Here is an 18845-nt window from a genome sequence, read left to right on the forward strand (position 1 = left end):
GAGAGAGCAGAAAGCTAGCAGCTTACAGAGAGAGAGAGAGAGCAGAGAGCAGAAGGCTAGCAGCTTACAGGGAGAGAGAGAGAGAGAGAGAGAGAGCAGAAAGCTAGCAGCTTACAGGGAGAGAAGAGAGAGAGAGAGAGCAGAAAGCTAGCAGCTTACAGGGAGAGAGAGAGAGAGAGAGAGCAGAAAGCTAGCAGCTTACAGGGAGAGAGAGAGAGAGAGCAGAAAGCTAGCAGCTTACAGAGAGAGAGAGAGAGAGAGCAGAAAGCTAGCAGCTTACAGGGAGAGAGAGAGAGAGAGAGAGAGCAGAAAGCTAGCAGCTTACAGGGAGAGAGAGAGAGAGAGAGAGAGAGCAGAAAGCTAGCAGCTTACAGGGAGAGAGAGAGAGAGAGCAGAAAGCTAGCAGCTTACAGGAGAGAGAGAGAGAGAGAGAGCAGAAAGCTAGCAGCTTACAGGGAGAGAGAGAGAGAGAGAGAAAGCAGAAAGCTAGCAGCTTACAGGGAGAGAGAGAGAGAGCAGAAAGCTAGCAGCTTACAGGAGAGAGAGAGCAGAAAGCTAGCAGCTTACAGGGAGAGAGAGAGAGAGAGAGCAGAAAGCTAGCAGCTTACAGGGAGAGAGAGAGAGAGAGAGAGAGCAGAAAGCTAGCAGCTTACAGGAGAGAGAGAGAGAGAGAGAGCAGAAAGCTAGCAGCTTACAGGAGAGAGAGAGAGAGAGAGCAGAAAGCTAGCAGCTTACAGGGAGAGAGAGAGAGAGAGAGAGAGAGCAGAAAGCTAGCAGCTTACAGGGAGAGAGAGAGAGAGAGAGAGCAGAAAGCTAGCAGCTTACAGGGAGAGAGAGAGAGAGAGAGAGAGCAGAAAGCTAGCAGCTTACAGGGAGAGAGAGAGAGAGAGAGAGCAGAAAGCTAGCAGCTTACAGGAGAGAGAGAGAGAGAGCAGAAAGCTAGCAGCTTACAGGGAGAGAGAGAGAGAGAGCAGAAAGCTAGCAGCTTACAGGGAGAGAGAGAGAGAGAGAGAGAGAGAGAGCAGAAAGCTAGCAGCTTACAGGGAGAGAGAGAGAGAGAGAGAACAGAAAGCTAGCAGCTTACAGGGAGAGAGAGAGAGAGAGCAGAAAGCTAGCAGCTTACAGGGAGAGAGAGAGAGAGAGAGCAGAAAGCTAGCAGCTTACAGGGAGAGAGAGAGAGAGAGAGCAGAAAGCTAGCAGCTTACAGGGAGAGAGAGAGAGAGAGAGCAGAAAGCTAGCAGCTTACAGGGAGAGAGAGAGAGAGGAGAGCAGAAAGCTAGCAGCTTACAGGGAGGGAGAGAGAGAGAGAGAGAGCAGAAAGCTAGCAGCTTACAGGGAGAGAGAGAGAGAGCAGAAAGCTAGCAGCTTACAGGGAGAGAGAGAGAGAGAGAGGAGCAGAAAGCTAGCAGCTTACAGGGAGAGAGAGAGAGAGAGAGCAGAAAGCTAGCAGCTTACAGGGAGAGAGAGAGAGAGAGAGAGAGCAGAAAGCTAGCAGCTTACAGGGAGAGAGAGAGAGAGAGAGAGCAGAAAGCTAGCAGCTTACAGGGAGAGAGAGAGAGAGAGCAGAAAGCTAGCAGCTTACAGGGAGAGAGAGAGAGAGAGAGCAGAAAGCTAGCAGCTTACAGGGAGAGAGAGAGAGAGAGAGAGCAGAAAGCTAGCAGCTTACAGGGAGAGAGAGAGAGAGAGAGAGAGCAGAAAGCTAGCAGCTTACAGGGAGGGAGAGAGAGAGAGAGAGAGCAGAAAGCTAGCAGCTTACAGGGAGAGAGAGAGAGAGCAGAAAGCTAGCAGCTTACAGGGAGAGAGAGAGAGAGAGCAGAAAGCTAGCAGCTTACAGGGAGAGAGAGAGAGAGAGAGAACAGAAAGCTAGCAGCTTACAGGGAGAGAGAGAGAGAGAGAGAGAGCAGAAAGCTAGCAGCTTACAGGGAGAGAGAGAGAGAGAGAGAGCAGAAAGCTAGCAGCTTACAGGGAGAGAGAGAGAGAGCAGAAAGCTAGCAGCTTACAGGGAGAGAGAGAGAGAGAGAGAGCAGAAAGCTAGCAGCTTACAGGGAGAGAGAGAGAGAGAGAGAGAGCAGAAAGCTAGCAGCTTACAGGGAGAGAGAGAGAGAGAGAAGCAGAAAGCTAGCAGCTTACAGGGAGAGAGAGAGAGAGAGAGTAGAAAGCTAGCAGCTTACAGGGAGAGAGAGAGAGAGAAGCAGAAAGCTAGCAGCTTACAGGGAGAGAGAGAGAGAGAGCAGAAAGCTAGCAGCTTACAGGGAGAGAGAGAGAGAGGAGAGAGAGCAGAAAGCTAGCAGCTTACAGGGAGAGAGAGAGAGAGAGAGAGAGCAGAAAGCTAGCAGCTTACAGGGAGAGAGAGAGAGAGAGAGAACAGAAAGCTAGCAGCTTACAGGGAGAGGGAGAGAGAGAGAGAGAGAGCAGAAAGCTAGCAGCTTACAGGGAGAGAGAGAGAGAGAGAGAGCAGAAAGCTAGCAGCTTACAGGGAGAGAGAGAGAGAGCAGAAAGCTAGCAGCTTACAGGGAGAGAGAGAGAGAGAGTAGAAAGCTAGCAGCTTACAGAGGAGAGAGAGAGAGAGAGAGAGCAGAAAGCTAGCAGCTTACAGGAGAGAGAGAGAGAGAGCAGAAAGCTAGCAGCTTACAGGGAGAGAGAGAGAGAGAGAGAGCAGAAAGCTAGCAGCTTACAGAGAGAGAGAGAGAGAGAGAGCAGAAAGCTAGCAGCTTACAGGGAGAGAGAGAGAGAGAGAGAGAGCAGAAAGCTAGCAGCTTACAGGGGAAGAGAGAGAGAGAGAGAGCAGAAAGCTAGCAGCTTACAGGGAGAGAGAGAGAGAGAGAGCAGAAAGCTAGCAGCTTACAGGAGAGAGAGAGAGAGAGAGAGAGAGCAGAAAGCTAGCAGCTTACAGAGAGAGAGAGAGAGCAGAAAGCTAGCAGCTTACAGGGAGAGAGAGAGAGAGAGAGAGAGCAGAAAGCTAGCAGCTTACAGGGAGAGAGAGAGAGAGAGCAGAAAGGCTAGCAGCTTACAGGGAGAGAGAGAGAGAGAGAGAGCAGAAAGCTAGCAGCTTACAGGGAGAGAGAGAGAGAGAGAGAGAGCAGAAAGCTAGCAGCTTACAGGGAGAGAGAGAGAGAGAGAGAGCAGAAAGCTAGCAGCTTACAGGGAGAGAGAGAGAGAGCAGAAAGCTAGCAGCTTACAGGGAGAGAGAGAGAGAGAGCAGAAAGCTAGCAGCTTACAGGGAGAGAGAGAGAGAGAGAGCAGAAAGCTAGCAGCTTACAGGGAGAGAGAGAGAGAGAGAGAGAGAGCAGAAAGCTAGCAGCTTACAGGGAGAGAGAGAGAGAGAGAGAGCAGAAAGCTAGCAGCTTACAGGGAGAGAGAGAGAGAGAGAGAGAGCAGAAAGCTAGCAGCTTACAGGGAGAGAGAGAGAGAGAGAGAGAGCAGAAAGCTAGCAGCTTACAGGGAGAGAGAGAGAGAGAGAGCAGAAAGCTAGCAGCTTACAGGGAGAGAGAGAGAGAGAGCAGAAAGCTAGCAGCTTACAGGGAGAGAGAGAGAGAGAGAGCAGAAAGCTAGCAGCTTACAGGGAGAGAGAGAGAGAGAGAGAGAGAGCAGAAAGCTAGCAGCTTACAGGGAGAGAGAGAGAGAGAGAGCAGAAAGCTAGCAGCTTACAGGGAGAGAGAGAGAGAGAGAGCAGAAAGCTAGCAGCTTACAGGGAGAGAGAGAGAGAGAGAGAGAGCAGAAAGCTAGCAGCTTACAGGGAGAGAGAGAAGAGAGAGAGAGAGCAGAAAGCTAGCAGCTTACAGGGAGAGAGAGAGAGAGAGAGAGCAGAAAGCTAGCAGCTTACAGGGAGAGAGAGAGAGAGAGAGAGAGAGAACAGAAAGCTAGCAGCTTACAGGGAGAGAGAGAGAGAGAGCAGAAAGCTAGCAGCTTACAGGAGAGAGAGAGAGAGAGGCAGAAAGCTAGCAGCTTACAGGGAGAGAGAGAGAGAGAGAGAGAGCAGAAAGCTAGCAGCTTACAGGGAGAGAGAGAGAGAGAGAGAGCAGAAAGCTAGCAGCTTACAGGGAGAGAGAGAGAGAGAGAGAGCAGAAAGCTAGCAGCTTACAGGGAGAGAGAGAGAGAGAGAGAGAGCAGAAAGCTAGCAGCTTACAGGGAGAGAGAGAGAGAGAGAGCAGAAAGCTAGCAGCTTACAGGGAGAGAGAGAGAGAGAGAGAGAGCAGAAAGCTAGCAGCTTACAGGAGAGAGAGAGAGAGAGAGAGCAGAAAGCTAGCAGCTTACAGGGAGAGAGAGAGAGAGAGAGCAGAAAGCTAGCAGCTTACAGGGAGAGAGAGAGAGAGAGAGAGAGAGCAGAAAGCTAGCAGCTTACAGGGAGAGAGAGAGAGAGAGAGAGCAGAAAGCTAGCAGCTTACAGGAGGAGAGAGAGAGAGAGAGAGAGCAGAAAGCTAGCAGCTTACAGGGGAGAGAGAGAGAGAGACAGAAAGCTAGCAGCTTACAGGGAGAGAGAGAGAGAGAGAGAGAGCAGAAAGCTAGCAGCTTACAGGGAGAGAGAGAGAGAGAGAGAGCAGAAAGCTAGCAGCTTACAGGGAGAGAGAGAGAGAGAGAGAGAGAGCAGAAAGCTAGCAGCTTACAGGAGAGAGAGAGAGAGAGAGCAGAAAGCTAGCAGCTTACAGGGAGAGAGAGAGAGAGAGAGCAGAAAGCTAGCAGCTTACAGGGAGAGAGAGAGAGAGAGCAGAAAGCTAGCAGCTTACAGGGAGAGAGAGAGAGAGGAGAGAGAGCAGAAAGCTAGCAGCTTACAGGGAGAGAGAGAGAGAGAGAGAGCAGAAAGCTAGCAGCTTACAGGGAGAGAGAGAGAGAGAGAGAGCAGAAAGCTAGCAGCTTACAGGGAGAGAGAGAGAGAGAGAGAGCAGAAAGCTAGCAGCTTACAGGGAGAGAGAGAGAGAGAGCAGAAAGCTAGCAGCTTACAGGGAGAGAGAGAGAGAGAGAGAGCAGAAAGCTAGCAGCTTACAGGGAGAGAGAGAGAGAGAGAGCAGAAAGCTAGCAGCTTACAGGGAGAGAGAGAGAGAGTGAGAGCAGAAAGCTAGCAGCTTACAGGGAGAGAGAGAGAGAGCAGAAAGCTAGCAGCTTACAGGGAGAGAGAGAGAGAGAGAGAGAGAGCAGAAAGCTAGCAGCTTACAGAGAGAGAGAGAGAGAGAGAGCAGAAAGCTAGCAGCTTACAGGGAGAGAGAGAGAGAGCTGAAAGCTAGCAGCTTACAGGGAGAGAGAGAGAGAGAGAGAGCAGAAAGCTAGCAGCTTACAGGGAGAGAGAGAGAGAGAGCAGAAAGCTAGCAGCTTACAGGGAGAGAGAGAGAGAGAGAGAGAGAGAGAGCAGAAAGCTAGCAGCTTACAGGGAGAGATAGAGAGAGAGAGAGAGCAGAAAGCTAGCAGCTTACAGGGAGAGAGAGAGAGAGAGAGAGGGAGGGAGCAGAAAGCTAGCAGCTTACAGGGGGAGAGAGAGAGAGAGAGAGAGAGCAGAAAGCTAGCAGCTTACAGGGAGAGAGAGAGAGGGAGCAGAAAGCTAGCAGCTTACAGGGAGAGAGAGAGAGAGAGAGGGAGCAGAAAGCTAGCCGCTGCAAGGGAAAACCTCTCTCCACCCACTAGCACTCCCTGTCCTCCTAACCTGGAACCACTCTCTGAGGCCGTCAAGTATGCAAAATTCCTTCCCAAATTTGAAGCGAGTGAGGTCGAGTCATTTTTACCACCTTTGAGAAAGTAGCAGCACAGCTAAAATGGTCCTCAGTGATCTGGACACGTTTAGTTTAAGGGCAGCTGTCAGGGAGAACCCAAGAGGTCTACTTCATGCTACCTTCTGATTTTACCCTGAATTATGAGCAGACTAAGGCTGCCATCCTAAACGCCGATGAGTCTGTAGTAATTATAGCATTGATAAATGTAGGGCTGTAGCTTTAAGAATAATCCGGTGTTGTGAGGTCACATGATCTGTGTAAACCAATCAGTTTGTAGCACAGGGAAACTCTAGGGGCAGAATTTTGCCATTGGCGAGCAGGGGGTGGGGCCTGCTCGCCGACGCGTAAACTGACGCGGGATGATGTCGGGCGGAAACCCCAACGTCATCCCGCCCCATTTAAATATTCAGGAAGGCGGGGGCACAGTAATATCAGCTGTCCGCCTGCCGACCTGTCAATGGCCAATTGAGGCCATTGACAGGAGCATTTAAACAATTAAAGGACGTGCCCGTCCCACCTTAAGGTTGGCGGGCAGGTCAGGAGCCCCGGCGGCAAATAGAGAAAACATGAAACCTCATCCACTGGCGGGATGAGGTTTCATGCAGGGTTTTAAAAACTTTAATTAAGTTATTATGTAAATTATAAACATGCCTCAACTCATGTGATGTTGTCACATGAGGGGGACATGTTAGGGAATTTTATTTTTCTATTTTTAATCTTTTTCAAAGTGGAAGCAATCTCCCTGAGGCAGCACTTAGCCTCAGGGAGATGTGCGCTCTTTTGTGCGCATGTGTGAAAGAGCGCACTCTCGCTTTTAGGGAATCGCCCCCGCCCGAACAGGAAGCACATAGCGCTTCCCGCCGGACGGGCCTTAATTGGCCTGCCCATGTAAAATGGCGGCGCGGCCCGCTTCTCCGGCGGGGATCGGCTCCCCACCCACTGGAGATTGGGTTGGTCCTGTCCACCCGACAGGCAGAAGATTCTGCCCTAGGAGGGGGTTCTTCTTTAGTTATACAGATAAATGCACGTGTGTAGTTGCTGCGGCTGTCTTGTAAATAAAGTTCAAAATTTCTGTCAAGATAATTTGTCTGGAAAATCAACTCTATAACAAACTGGTGATGAGGATAAATGAGACTCGGTGCTGTCCCTTGCCCAGCGATTGTGAGTATCTAAGATAATTAAAAAGAAAGGAAGATATCCTCATCTGAGATGCCACGGTTTGGCAGAATTGGTCTCTTTGAGCAAGCCACAGATGACTGGCCTCAACATACAGAACATTTTGGATTCTACTTTGAAGCCAACAAAATCACGTGGGAGGAAAAGAGGAGAATGATCTTCCTAAGTAATTGTGGAGGTAGGACCTACAATTTAATTTGAAGCTTGATGCCCCCAGTGCCCCTGATTTGAAGACCTTCAGTGAATTAGGAGACCTCATTAAGGGACATATTTAACCCAAACCCTCAGTCACAATCACAGAATCACAGAATCACACAGCGCAGAAGAGGTCCTTCGGCCCATCGAGTCTGCACCAACACGTGAGAAACACCTGACCTATCTACCTAATCCCATTTACCAGCACTTGGCCCATAGCCTTGAATGTTATGACGTGCCAAGTGCTCATCCAGGTACTTTTTAAAGGGTGTGAGGCAACCCGCCTCCACCACCCTCCCAGGCAGTGCATTCCAGATCGTCACCACCCTCTGGGTAAAAAAGTTTTTCCTCACATCCCCCCTAAACCTCCTGCCCCTCACCTTGAACTTATGACGGTTCACCCGTAAAGTGACAGTGATTGGCTCTGTCTTCCCTACTTTCATGCTGAATAATGACCTTGTGACTGACCCTTCAACTATGGCGAACAGTTGCTCCCTATCCACCCTGTCCATGCCCCTCATAATGCAGAGGTTCAGGTTCAATTCACCAGAATAAAGCCCCATTGCTACTTATGTGGCAAAATTAAAACAACTAATGGAATATTATGATTTTGGTGAAACCCTGAATGATATTCTCAGGGATCGTTTGGTCTGTGGTGTGCAAGATGATGCTATTCAGCGAAGATTGTTGGCTAAAGTGGATCTTGATTTCAAAAAGCATTAGAAATGGCGCTTGTGATGGAAAGCACTGTGAAGGATTCAGAAGCATTCAAGGGGCACAAAATGGCACAGTTTTCCTAGCTGGGCGGGAATGGTCAGCCAAAATTTGTGTGAAAAGGTGGGACTGCACCGCAAAGCAGAAAACAGCCCCTACTACCGGTAAATTTAGCGGAAACAACTCAGCAACAAATTCGAAAACTAATTGTTATCGACATGGAAACACTCACACTCATAATGTTTGCCAATGGAGTGCTATTTTTGCCATAAAAGAGGGCACATATTGAAATATTGTAAAGCAAAATTAAAACAGGCTTCCAGGCAACAAACAAAGCCAAATGAAGTATAAAATGTGGAAGAACCAGAAACAACCAATTCTGACATTTATTCCTTATTCAACATGAAAGTAGGGAAGATAGAGCCAATCACTGTCACTTTACGGGTGAACAGGAAACCCTTAAAAATGGAAGTAGACACTGGTGCTTCTAGCACTGTAGTAGGAGAGCGCACTTTCAGATATTTGAATAAAGGTGCTCAGCAATTAAATTTTGAACAGACTTCTGCCAAGTTGAAAACATATACAGGCAAAGAAATCCAAGTAAAGGGTATTACCAGTTTACCTGTTTATTATAGACACCAAACAATGCAACTACCAGTGATGCTGGTAGAAGGCAAAGGACCAAGCCTTCAGGGTCGTGATTGGTTGAAGGAGATTAAATTAAACTGGCCTGAAATCTTCCAGTTGCGAGTAGAAGGACTGTCAGAGCTGCTAAAAAAAAATGACACTGTCTGCCAGGACGAACTGAGGAAAATCCAAGACTACAGGCCGAGATTTCCGTGAACTCAGAAGCAACTCCTCGCTTCTTGAAAACAAGAGCGGTGCCATGTGCTCTGAGAGAGAAGGTTGACATTGAGTTGCACCAGCTAGAGAGGCTGGGTGTCATAAAAGCGGTTCAGTTCTCAGAGTGGGCAGCACCCATAGTCCCTGTCCTAAAACCAGGTCAGACCAGCTGGATCTGTGGGGACTATAAACTTACAGTCAACAAAGCAGCCAAGCTGGACAGGCACCCTATTCCCAAGATTGAAGACCTCTATGCCAAAGTAGCAGGAGGTACAAAGTATACAAAGCTCGATATGATTCACGCGTATCAGCAAGTGGAGCTGGATGATGCCTCCTCCAGAGAATTTGTGAACCTAAACACCCACAAAGGGTTATATCAATACACAGGTCTGCCCTTCAGTGTTTCTTCAGCCTGTGCCATTTTCCAGAGGACAACAGGGAGCTTGCTACAAGGACTACCTCAAGTTGTGGTCTACCTGGACGATGTGCTAACAACTGGATTCACGGAAATGGAACACTTGGCTAATCTGGACGAAGTCCTGAAACATTTTTTAGAAGCAGGAGTGCGACTAAAGAAGGAAAAATGTACTTTTCAAGCAAATATAGCCATTTATTTGGGCCACCGAGTAAATGCCCAAGGTTTACACCCTGTTGAAGAGAAGGTTAAAGCAATCAGAGAGGCACCTGCACCTAAGGACGTCTCTGAACTCAAATAATTCTTAAGGACCACATTTAGGGGTAAACTATTATAGTCAATTCCTACCCAATTTATCAATGGTCCGAAAAACCAGCGTTGGTTTTGGAAGTCACCCCAGGGAGAAACCTTCATGAAAGTCAAACAGCTCTTGCACTCTTCAAATGTGTTGGTAAATTATGACCCGACAAAGGAATTGGTGCTAACCTTGATGTGTACTCCTATGGAGTGGGAGTGGTACTATCTCACAGGATGGGCGACTGTGCAGAGAAGCCGATAAACTATGTATCGAGGACGCTTACCACAGCTGAGAAAGGATAATCACAAATCGTAAAGGAAGGCCTATCGATTATTTTTGGTGTAAAAAAATTCCACCAATACATGCACGGGTGACACTTCACAATGATATCAGACCACAAGCTACTCTTGGGTCTGTTTAGTGAGGAAAAGGCTATCCCTCCCATAGCTTCTGCGCAAATTCAAAGATGGGCCCTAATTTTAGCAGCATATGAAATAACTTTTGTGCATAGACCAGGGATTCATATAGCCAATGCTGATGCCCTAAGTCGCTTTCCTTGGCAAGAGAACAATGAATTCCCCAAGAGATCATATTAGCGATGAATTTTCTGGATTCCTCATCAGTCTGTGTCAGGCAGATAAGAAACTGGATGAATCGTGATCCAGTCCTGTCTTGAGTGAGAGACCAAGTGTTACATGGATGGTCCCTGCAACCAATCCCTCATGAATTGAAGCCATTTTTCAACCGAAGACACAAAATGAGCAGTCAAGATGGCATTCTATTATGGGGTGCACGAGTAGTAGTTCCTTCACAATGAAGGGAACTACTCTTAGTAAAGCTACACAGTGCCCATCCGGGAATCTCAAGAGTGAAGATGATTGCGCAAAGTTATCTTTGGTGGCCGGGAATGGATGGCGATATTGAGAAGATGGTTATACACTGTGTGCAATGCCAACAGCTACAGATGTTGCTGGTGGCAGCCCCATTACACCCATGGGAGTGGCCTGGTAGGCCCTGGGTGAGATTGCACATAGATAACATTGGTCCTTTCCTTGGAACCATGTTCCTACTGATTATAGATGCTCATTCCAAGTAGTTAGACGTTTATGAGGTAAAGTAGCGAACGTCAGGCGTTACTATAGAAAAATTATGCCAAAGCTTTGCTATCCATGGATTGCCAGAAGTAATTATCTCAGATAATGGTACTGCATTTACTAGCACTGAATTTCAAAGATTTGTCAGCCTGAATGGTATCAACCACGTGAAGACTGCACCATACTATCTGTCATCTAACGGACTGGTGGAAAGGGCAGTACAAACTTTTAAGGTGGGAATGAAAAACTTGATAGGTGAATCATTGGAAACTAAATTTGCTCTTTTCCTATTTCATTATAGAACAACCCCCACACTACGACAGGTGCAATACCTGCAGAGTTACTGATGAGGCTCTGTTTTCGAACATGACGAAGCCTGACACCTCCCAATTTGGAGGGGAAGGTGGAGAAAAGTCAAGGGAGCCAAAAAGTGACTCATGATTTGCATAGTCATGAGCGACAATTTACTGTTGGTGAAGCAGTATATGTAAGGAATTGCAGCAGAGGACCAAAGTGGTTACCTGGTAAAGTAAGCTCTATGACCAGGCTCTTGCGTACCATGTAGAAGTGGAGGGCCGGATCACCCGCAAGCATGTGGATCATTTAAGAAGAAGGGAGATTCCCCAACAAAATGATGTTCCACCTGTAACCATTGTTGAACCTATGGTTCCTGTTGAAGTTGTTCAACCAAGAATAGACATGCCAGATGTCTCTGTCGGAGTGGAAGACACTGAACTGCCTGTGCCTAATGAGGTACCTGATGTTAATGCGGTTCCAGAGAATGTGGTTCCTGCAAAAGTTTCGAAGTTGTGGAGCTACGACGTTCCACACGGATCAGGAAACCACCTGAAGACTGAACTTATAATTTCATAAGCTGTGTAAATATTGTAATGTCATGAGATAAATATCCTTGTAAATACAAAATATAAAGAAAAGTTAAAGGGGAAGGAATGTAGTAATTATAGTTTTGATAAACGTAGGACTGTAGCTTTAAGAATAATTGCGTTGTTTAATCACATGATCTGTGTAAACCAATCAGTTTGTAGTGGGGAGAACCTCTAGGTGAGAGTTCTTCTTTAGTTGTGGAGTTTGATGCAAACATGTCGCTGTTGCTGCTGTCTTGCAAATAAAATTCAATGTTTCCACCAAGAAAAATTTCCTGGAAAGTCAACTGTATAACAGAGTCAGCCCTGGAGGCATACCACCAGCAATTCCAGAACACTCATAAGAAGCCAAACCAAACTTACATTGAGTTTGAATGGCTGAAACAAATCGTGTTTGACCGATGGATAAGATCCCTAGAAATCCCATGCACCTATGTGGGATTGCGTGAGCGAGTATTGTTGGAGGAATTCAAAAATTGCCTATTCTCCAACCTGAGAATACACCTAGAAGAGCAGGGAATCCTCACAGCCAGGGGTGCAGCAGTCACAGAGGACAGCTATGGCCTCACCCGTAGGCCTGTAAACACAGGCAGACCCTTTCCAAACCATACCCCTGAGCATTGGAAAGATAAGCAGGGGATTTAGATAGGAAAAGCCCCCCAACCCAAAAAGGAAAACAAAAAAGTGGGTGCAAGAAGCCCCTAGGCAGCCTGAAAGGAAAACTCCTGGAAGCCGGTGTGTTCTCATTGCAACAGAATAGGCCTTTCCAGAGCTGAATGCTGGAGATTGCAAGGCAAGTCAGTTGGACTAGTAGGACTTCACATGACTAGTCCCCCAAAGGATGCCCCAATGGGTAGTGCTGCAGAGCAGGCAGAGCCTCTCGCTACAGAAACTTACCCTTTGGAGGGCATGGCACTATGTGTGTCTGAGCCAGACAAACTCCCAGAGAATTTCTGGAGTTTTGTCCTATCAGAAAGCATGTCTCCCTACCCATCCCAAAATGTGAGCAAGTCCATGGTACTGCTCTGGGACGCAGGGGCCACTCAGTCCTTAATGTTGGAGGGAAACTTAAACCTACACCCTGAGTCCCCCCTGAAGGCCACCAGACTAATCAGTGGAGTAGGAGAAGGATCTGTGCTTGCACTCCACCATAGGGTCCACTTAGAGTGTAACCTTGTTTCAGGCCCTGTCCCAGTAGGAATTATCCCTAAACTACCAGTAGCTGGAATCAATTTCCTCTGTCTGGCGATCTGGCCAGCAGCCAGGTGTTCACCAGTGAAAGAAGTGAGGCCAATACCAAGCAGAAAAAAACTGCAGAAAGCTGGACAAGGTCTGAGGCCCAAATGGGTGGAATAGTAGCCATAGACATTGAGTGAGAGCTGCTTAAAGGTAGCAAGGCCAAAGCCAGGCCAGTAAAATTAGAAGAGGTCCAGAGAAAGCCCCGAGAATCTGAAATAGACTACCCAAGTATTCCAGCAATAAATAGGGACCAGAGAAGTCCTAGAGTAGGGGGAGAAATATTGAGGGAGATGTCCCACGTAGCCAAAGAGCCTGAAGGAAGGCCAGTTATTCAGTCTGGAAAGGAAAAGGGTAACACTTGCTTGAAGTATGGAGTGCAGAAATCTTCTTTCCAATATTAAATAGGGAAAAGGAGAGCTCCGAAACCAATAAGCAGATAGGGAGTGAGATGCCTCCCCCAGTCAAAAAGCCACAAGGGAGTGTAGCTGGAACTGCACATCCACTTGAGGGCGGAGGTATTCCAAGAGACATGGTACAAGTTAGGAAAGCGCCCACTCCCAAGCCAAAGACCCCAGCTAGGAAGCCACCGATTGGTTTGGCTGGTAGCTGTATGGTAAATTTAAATGTGGACCAGTAAGTACCCAAATTGGCCCAGAAAGAGTGAGGGTAAAGCCTCACTTTATTGAAAAGCCACCGGGAAGTAGAGTAAGAGCTGACCATCCTCCAGAAGGTAGTAGCGTCCCAAAAGACACAATGCTCACCCTTCGACTGACCAGCAGAGGGACCCCAGCCAGGTTGGACCCAATCCACCAGAAAGCAGAATCGCAAGATGACTGGACAGAGTGAACCACCCTATTTAAAGTGATCCATAAACCCCAATCAGGCTACAGCACCGTAGCCCTCTCCAGTATGGATGCGGGAGAGGCCCCTGTCAGAAGGCCATCTTCCTATCATCCCTCCCTAGAAGTGCTGACGCAAGTTCCAGAGCCAGCTGCCAGCCTGTTACTGTGCCAACCCAAAGCACCTAGGAACAGAAGCTGCAACTCTTCAGCTGTGCTAGTCCCTGAACTGGAATCCCCTAAAGTGGCCCAAGTCCCTTTAAAACACCCCACTCTACTGACCCTCAGCCTACCCGTGGTTCCTGGGTCTGAACAGCTGAACCCCCACGTTACAAAAGTGAACTAAGCTGGACCAGAGCAGCTCAGCCCTGTGATCCCAGGGCCCGGCACCCACAGAGTGAGATGTCCAGCATTCTTCGGTAGATCGGCCAGAGCAGCTTGACCATCACTCAACCCCTGAATGGTAACAATCCTGTAAAAACCCCAGACCCTTTCGAAGATACTTAATCAGGAGGTTGGAATGCCTGACTCCCAGCAGAGGGAAGTCAGAACTTTAGCACTGAATGGACTTCCCCAAGCAGATGAATTTCAAATCCTCCCAAGTCACCTAAACCTTCCCAAATCCCAGGGCTGGACAAGGTCCTTGTGGATGCATTGTCCTGGGTTAAAATGCAGCAGGGAGCCCCCATTGCCCCTGCTAACATTGCGTCTGATGTGCCACTGTGAATGAGTATATTTCTTCGCCTCCTATTCTTCATTCTTAAGATCACACACATACACATATATATAATATATATATAGTGAAATAGGATTAATTTTTCTTTCCCCAACACTGAGTTGGCACGAAGAAGAAAACATGAAAAGAAATTTGTTTCTCTTCCATACTCTCTTGTTCTGTCTTATAACATGGACAAATGGCTGTACTGATAAAATGGCCACTGCTGGCCACATAATGGAAGTTCCAGATGTTTCTGGACATTTAAAAAATGGACAAAGGCTACCACATCAGACCCCCGGAATGTAACATTCCTTGTTGTTATGATCCCCAGCTGACGTTATCACTGGACAAGCCTGATCTCAGGGTGGAACCCAGCCTGATGGATCCTAACTTTTATTTGTTTATTTATATACATGGAGAGGGGCTACTGAACAGAGTCACAGGAGTCAGCTAATGAAGTTTTAACAAAATACTAAAACATTTATTAAACGAGAAAAGATTAACTATATTACAATACTCCTTCACCCACAACTAGACCTTTACAGATATATACAGATTTGTAAGGATAACACAAGTTACAAAAGCTACCTTATACTCTAATGTTCACAGTAAGTACAGTCCATGTAAACCATGTAAACTTGGAAAACTGTGGTCAGACATACCACACTCTGAAACCAAGTGACAGATGCCACCTCAACCAGATGTTATGGATCTCTCCTCAACTTCCTGCCAGATACTTGTCACACAGTGAGCCAACCAGTCTCACTGAACTCTTTTGGGACGCTACTGCCCTCTGGTGAGGTGATGGTGTAGAGGTATTGTTGCTGGGCTAGTAATCCAGAGACCCAGGGTAATGGTCTAGGGATCTGGGTTCAAATCCTGCATGGCAGATGATGGTGGAATTGAATTCAAGGAAAAAAATAATAATCTGGAATTATAAGTCTAGTGATGACCATAAAACCATTGTTGTAAAAACCCACCTGGTTCACCAAAGCCTTTAGGGAAGAAAATCTGTTGTTCTCACTAGTCTGGCCTACATGTGACTCCAGGCCCACAGCAATGTGGTTGACTCTTAAATGCCTGATGAACTAGAGCAGCTATGAATGGGTAATAAATGCTGGCCTGGCCAGTGATGCCCATCCCATCAATATATGTTAAAAAAATGAGGGTTTCCAATCTCCACTGTCTAAGGACTTGCCTTAGAATCTTCTCCCAAATTAATGCTTTCTCTCAGATGCCTTCCACAAGGGTTCACCTCCAGGGTTTTGAACTCTCCTTCAGATGTTCTTCTTCCCAGGGTCACCACATGCACTCAAGCTTTCTTCCATGCACTGACTCTGCTGTCAACAGTACTACCGCTTCACATGCCCATAGCAAAGAGTTACAGACCTTCAGTTGCCTTTTTGGACCTTCTGACTTCTTACAGTTGTGCTTAATGTTGCTAATGTTGTGTTGGTTGCTGGTGACATTGTTGATGTTGCACCACTTGTTGGTGATGCTTTTGTTGTTGTCTCGCTGGTTAGTGAAGACAAGGTTTGGGTCTTCCTTTGTTTCTTGGCATTTTGTGAAGGTGTTCTTGATTTGTCTTTCTATAAATCCGTGTCCCTTTGGGTGATATGGGAATGAGGTGATGATGTTGAACCCATCATTGAATCCCCCACTATCAACATTCTCAGGGTTACCATTGACCAGAAACTGAACTGGACTAGCCATATAAATACTGAGGCTACAAGAGCAGGCCGGAGTCTAGGAATTGTGCGACGAATAACCCATCTCCTGACTCCCCAAAGCCTGTCCACCATCTACAAGACACAAGTCAGGATTGTGCTGGAATACAAAAACAAAATTACCTGGAAAAACTCAGCAGGTCTGGCAGCATCGGCGGAGAAGAAAACAGTTGACGTTTCGAGTCCTCACGACCCTTCAACAGATACTCCTCATTTGCCTGGATGAATGCAACTCCCACAACACTAAAGAAGCTTGACACCATCCAGGACAAAGTAGCCCACTTGATTGGCACCACATCCACAAATATTCACTCTCTCCACCACTGACGCACAGTAGCAGCAGTGTGTACCATCTACAAGATGCACTGCAGGAATTCACCAAGGCTCCTTAGACAGCACCTTCCAAACCCACGACCACTGCCACCTAGAAGGACAAGGGCAGCAAAGAGAGGGGAACACCACCACCTGGAAGTTCCCCTCCAAGTCATTTACCATCCTGACTTGGAAATATATTGCCGTTCCTTCACTGTCGATGGGTCAAAATCTTGGAACTCCCTCCCTAACAGCACTGTGGATGTACACACACCACATGGACTGCAACAGTTCAAGAAGGCAGCTCACCACCACCTACTCAAAGGCAACTAGGGATGGGCAATAAATACTGGCCCAGCCAGCGAAGACCACATCTCGTGAATGAATTTAAAAAATCTTAAATTCACTGGAGGTAGAGGATGAGTGGTTCCAGGCTTCGTTCCATCAGTTCTGGGCCGACTAGAGAAAGGAACTAGGGGGCTTTCCCTCCTTGAGGCTATGGTGGGACTTCGGCCCACATCCGCATCACCTGTCAGGAAGGCAGGTGTACAACTTAAAACATTGAGGTGAGCCTCTTTGAAAATAAGAACGGGTCCACGAGCAAGCCTGCATGCATCTCCATGCCCATGAGTGAGCCCTTTCCCTTGAATGAATCTGCACATGCCCCATGAATGAAACCAGCCTGTTCAATCTTTCATACTGTCCATACTCAGGTATGAAGAATAGCAACTAGGGTAGGTTCTGAAGGGCTGCTGGTAAAATTATCTGCTAGACACCGTCAGCATCTCTGGGAAGGGAGAAACCAATGAAAAGATGAGATTTGGCAAATGAAACTTTAAACACAGGAAAGCTTAGCAGCAGCAACGCTTTTTTCTAATCACATTATCACTAGCATTCCCCTTGATAGCAATCCTGATGCTACAAATGCCTTAGAGAATTCCACTCATCTTCTGCAAGAACATTGAAGATGATTAATAAAGCAGTAATTCCCGACTTATAAATGATGTCAAATTCAAACCTCCTTCGTAACCTCATGCAATATTCAGTCAAACCCAGTTGTACAGAAATGTTCATTCACAGCTTTTCCAATAGGAACTTCACTTCCAACCTCTGGAAGAATGAGAGAACTTACATTAGCTCTGAATGTCACATTATTTTCCAGAGACATGAGGAACAACTATTCCATTAAAATATGTTCAGAATGTGATATTTCCTGCAAGAGGCAGTGAAACAAATACTTGACTTTAATTCAAATCATGTTTCAGCACTACTTCAAAATCAAATGACATGGCTGAGTGTGCTGCCTGGTGTTTTTCAGGCTTCTGAACCTAGTCAACACCAGAAAATCACAGAATGGTTACAGCGCAGAAAGAGGCCATTCAGCCCATCGTGTCTACGCTGGCTCTCGGAAGGGGCAATCACCTAATGCCACCCCTCTGCCTTCTCCCCGTAACACTGCACCCATTCTTCCTTTTCAGATAATAATCCTCTTGAACACCTCGATTGACCCTGCCTCCACCACACTATGAGACAGGGAATGCCAGGTCCTAACCACTCGCTGTGTGAGAAAGGTGTTCCTCATGTCCCCATTGCTTCTTTTGCCAATTATCTTAAATCTGTGCCCCCTCATTCTCGATCCCTCCACCAATGGGAACAGTTTTCCCCTTTTTACTCTGTATAGACATACATTCAGAACTACACACACATCAAATTGGTTGAGATAGGATTAAACTTCTTCTATCAGTTGTACATTGTATGCATTATTAATAACACTAATGATTCTCCAAAACTGCTGTTTATTGTGAGTCAAAGAAAAAGCTTTTATATCAAAACCTTTTAATGTGCAGTGTATTGTCAGGGCCATTGATTCACAGTGACAGAAGTGGTGGAGACAGCGCTGGGGTGGCTTGGGGTTTTATGGTATACCCAAGTAAAAGGCAGGACACCTTGATGTTTAGCACATCAGCAAGATTTGGAGGGTACTGATTTGATAATCCTGGGCTGAGCAGCAAGGGGGTGGAAGCAATCTCCTAACATAAAAAGTTGGCGACTGCAAGGAGAATTCTATGCCAATAAGAGAAAATGTAGCCATCTCCTCTTGACGTTCAATGGCAAAACCATTGCTGAAACCCCCACCATCAACATCTTGACCAGAAACTTAACTGTGCCAGCCATGTAAATACTGTGGCTACAGGAGCTGGTCAGAGGCTGATAATTCTGTAGTGAATAACTCACCCCCTGACTCCCCAAGGCCTGTTCCCCATCTACAAGTCTCAAGTCAGGAATGTGATGGAACACTTCCCGGTTGCCTGGATGAATGCAACTCCAAGAAAGCTCAAGAAATTCACCCAGGGCAAAGCAGCACGCTTGATTGGCAGCCCGTCCATCACCTTAATCATGGTCACCGCTGGAGCATAGTGGCAGGAGTGGGTACCATATACAAAATGCACTGCAGCAACTCACCAAGGCTCTGTTGATAGCACCTTCCAATCCTGCGACCTCTACCACTTAGGAGGATCAGCAAATGCATGGGAACACCACCACCTGCAAGTTCCCCTCCAAGTCACTCATTATCCTGACTTAGAACTATTTCGCTTCACAGTTACTTCACTGTCGGTGGGTCAAAGTCCCAGAACCCTCTTTCTAACACCAAATGGACCGCAGCAGTACAGAAAGCAGCTCATCATTACCT

Source organism: Cetorhinus maximus, chromosome 11, assembly GCF_964194155.1.
Source record: "Cetorhinus maximus chromosome 11, sCetMax3.hap1.1, whole genome shotgun sequence".
In the NCBI taxonomy this organism is placed as follows: Eukaryota; Metazoa; Chordata; class Chondrichthyes; order Lamniformes; family Cetorhinidae; genus Cetorhinus; species Cetorhinus maximus.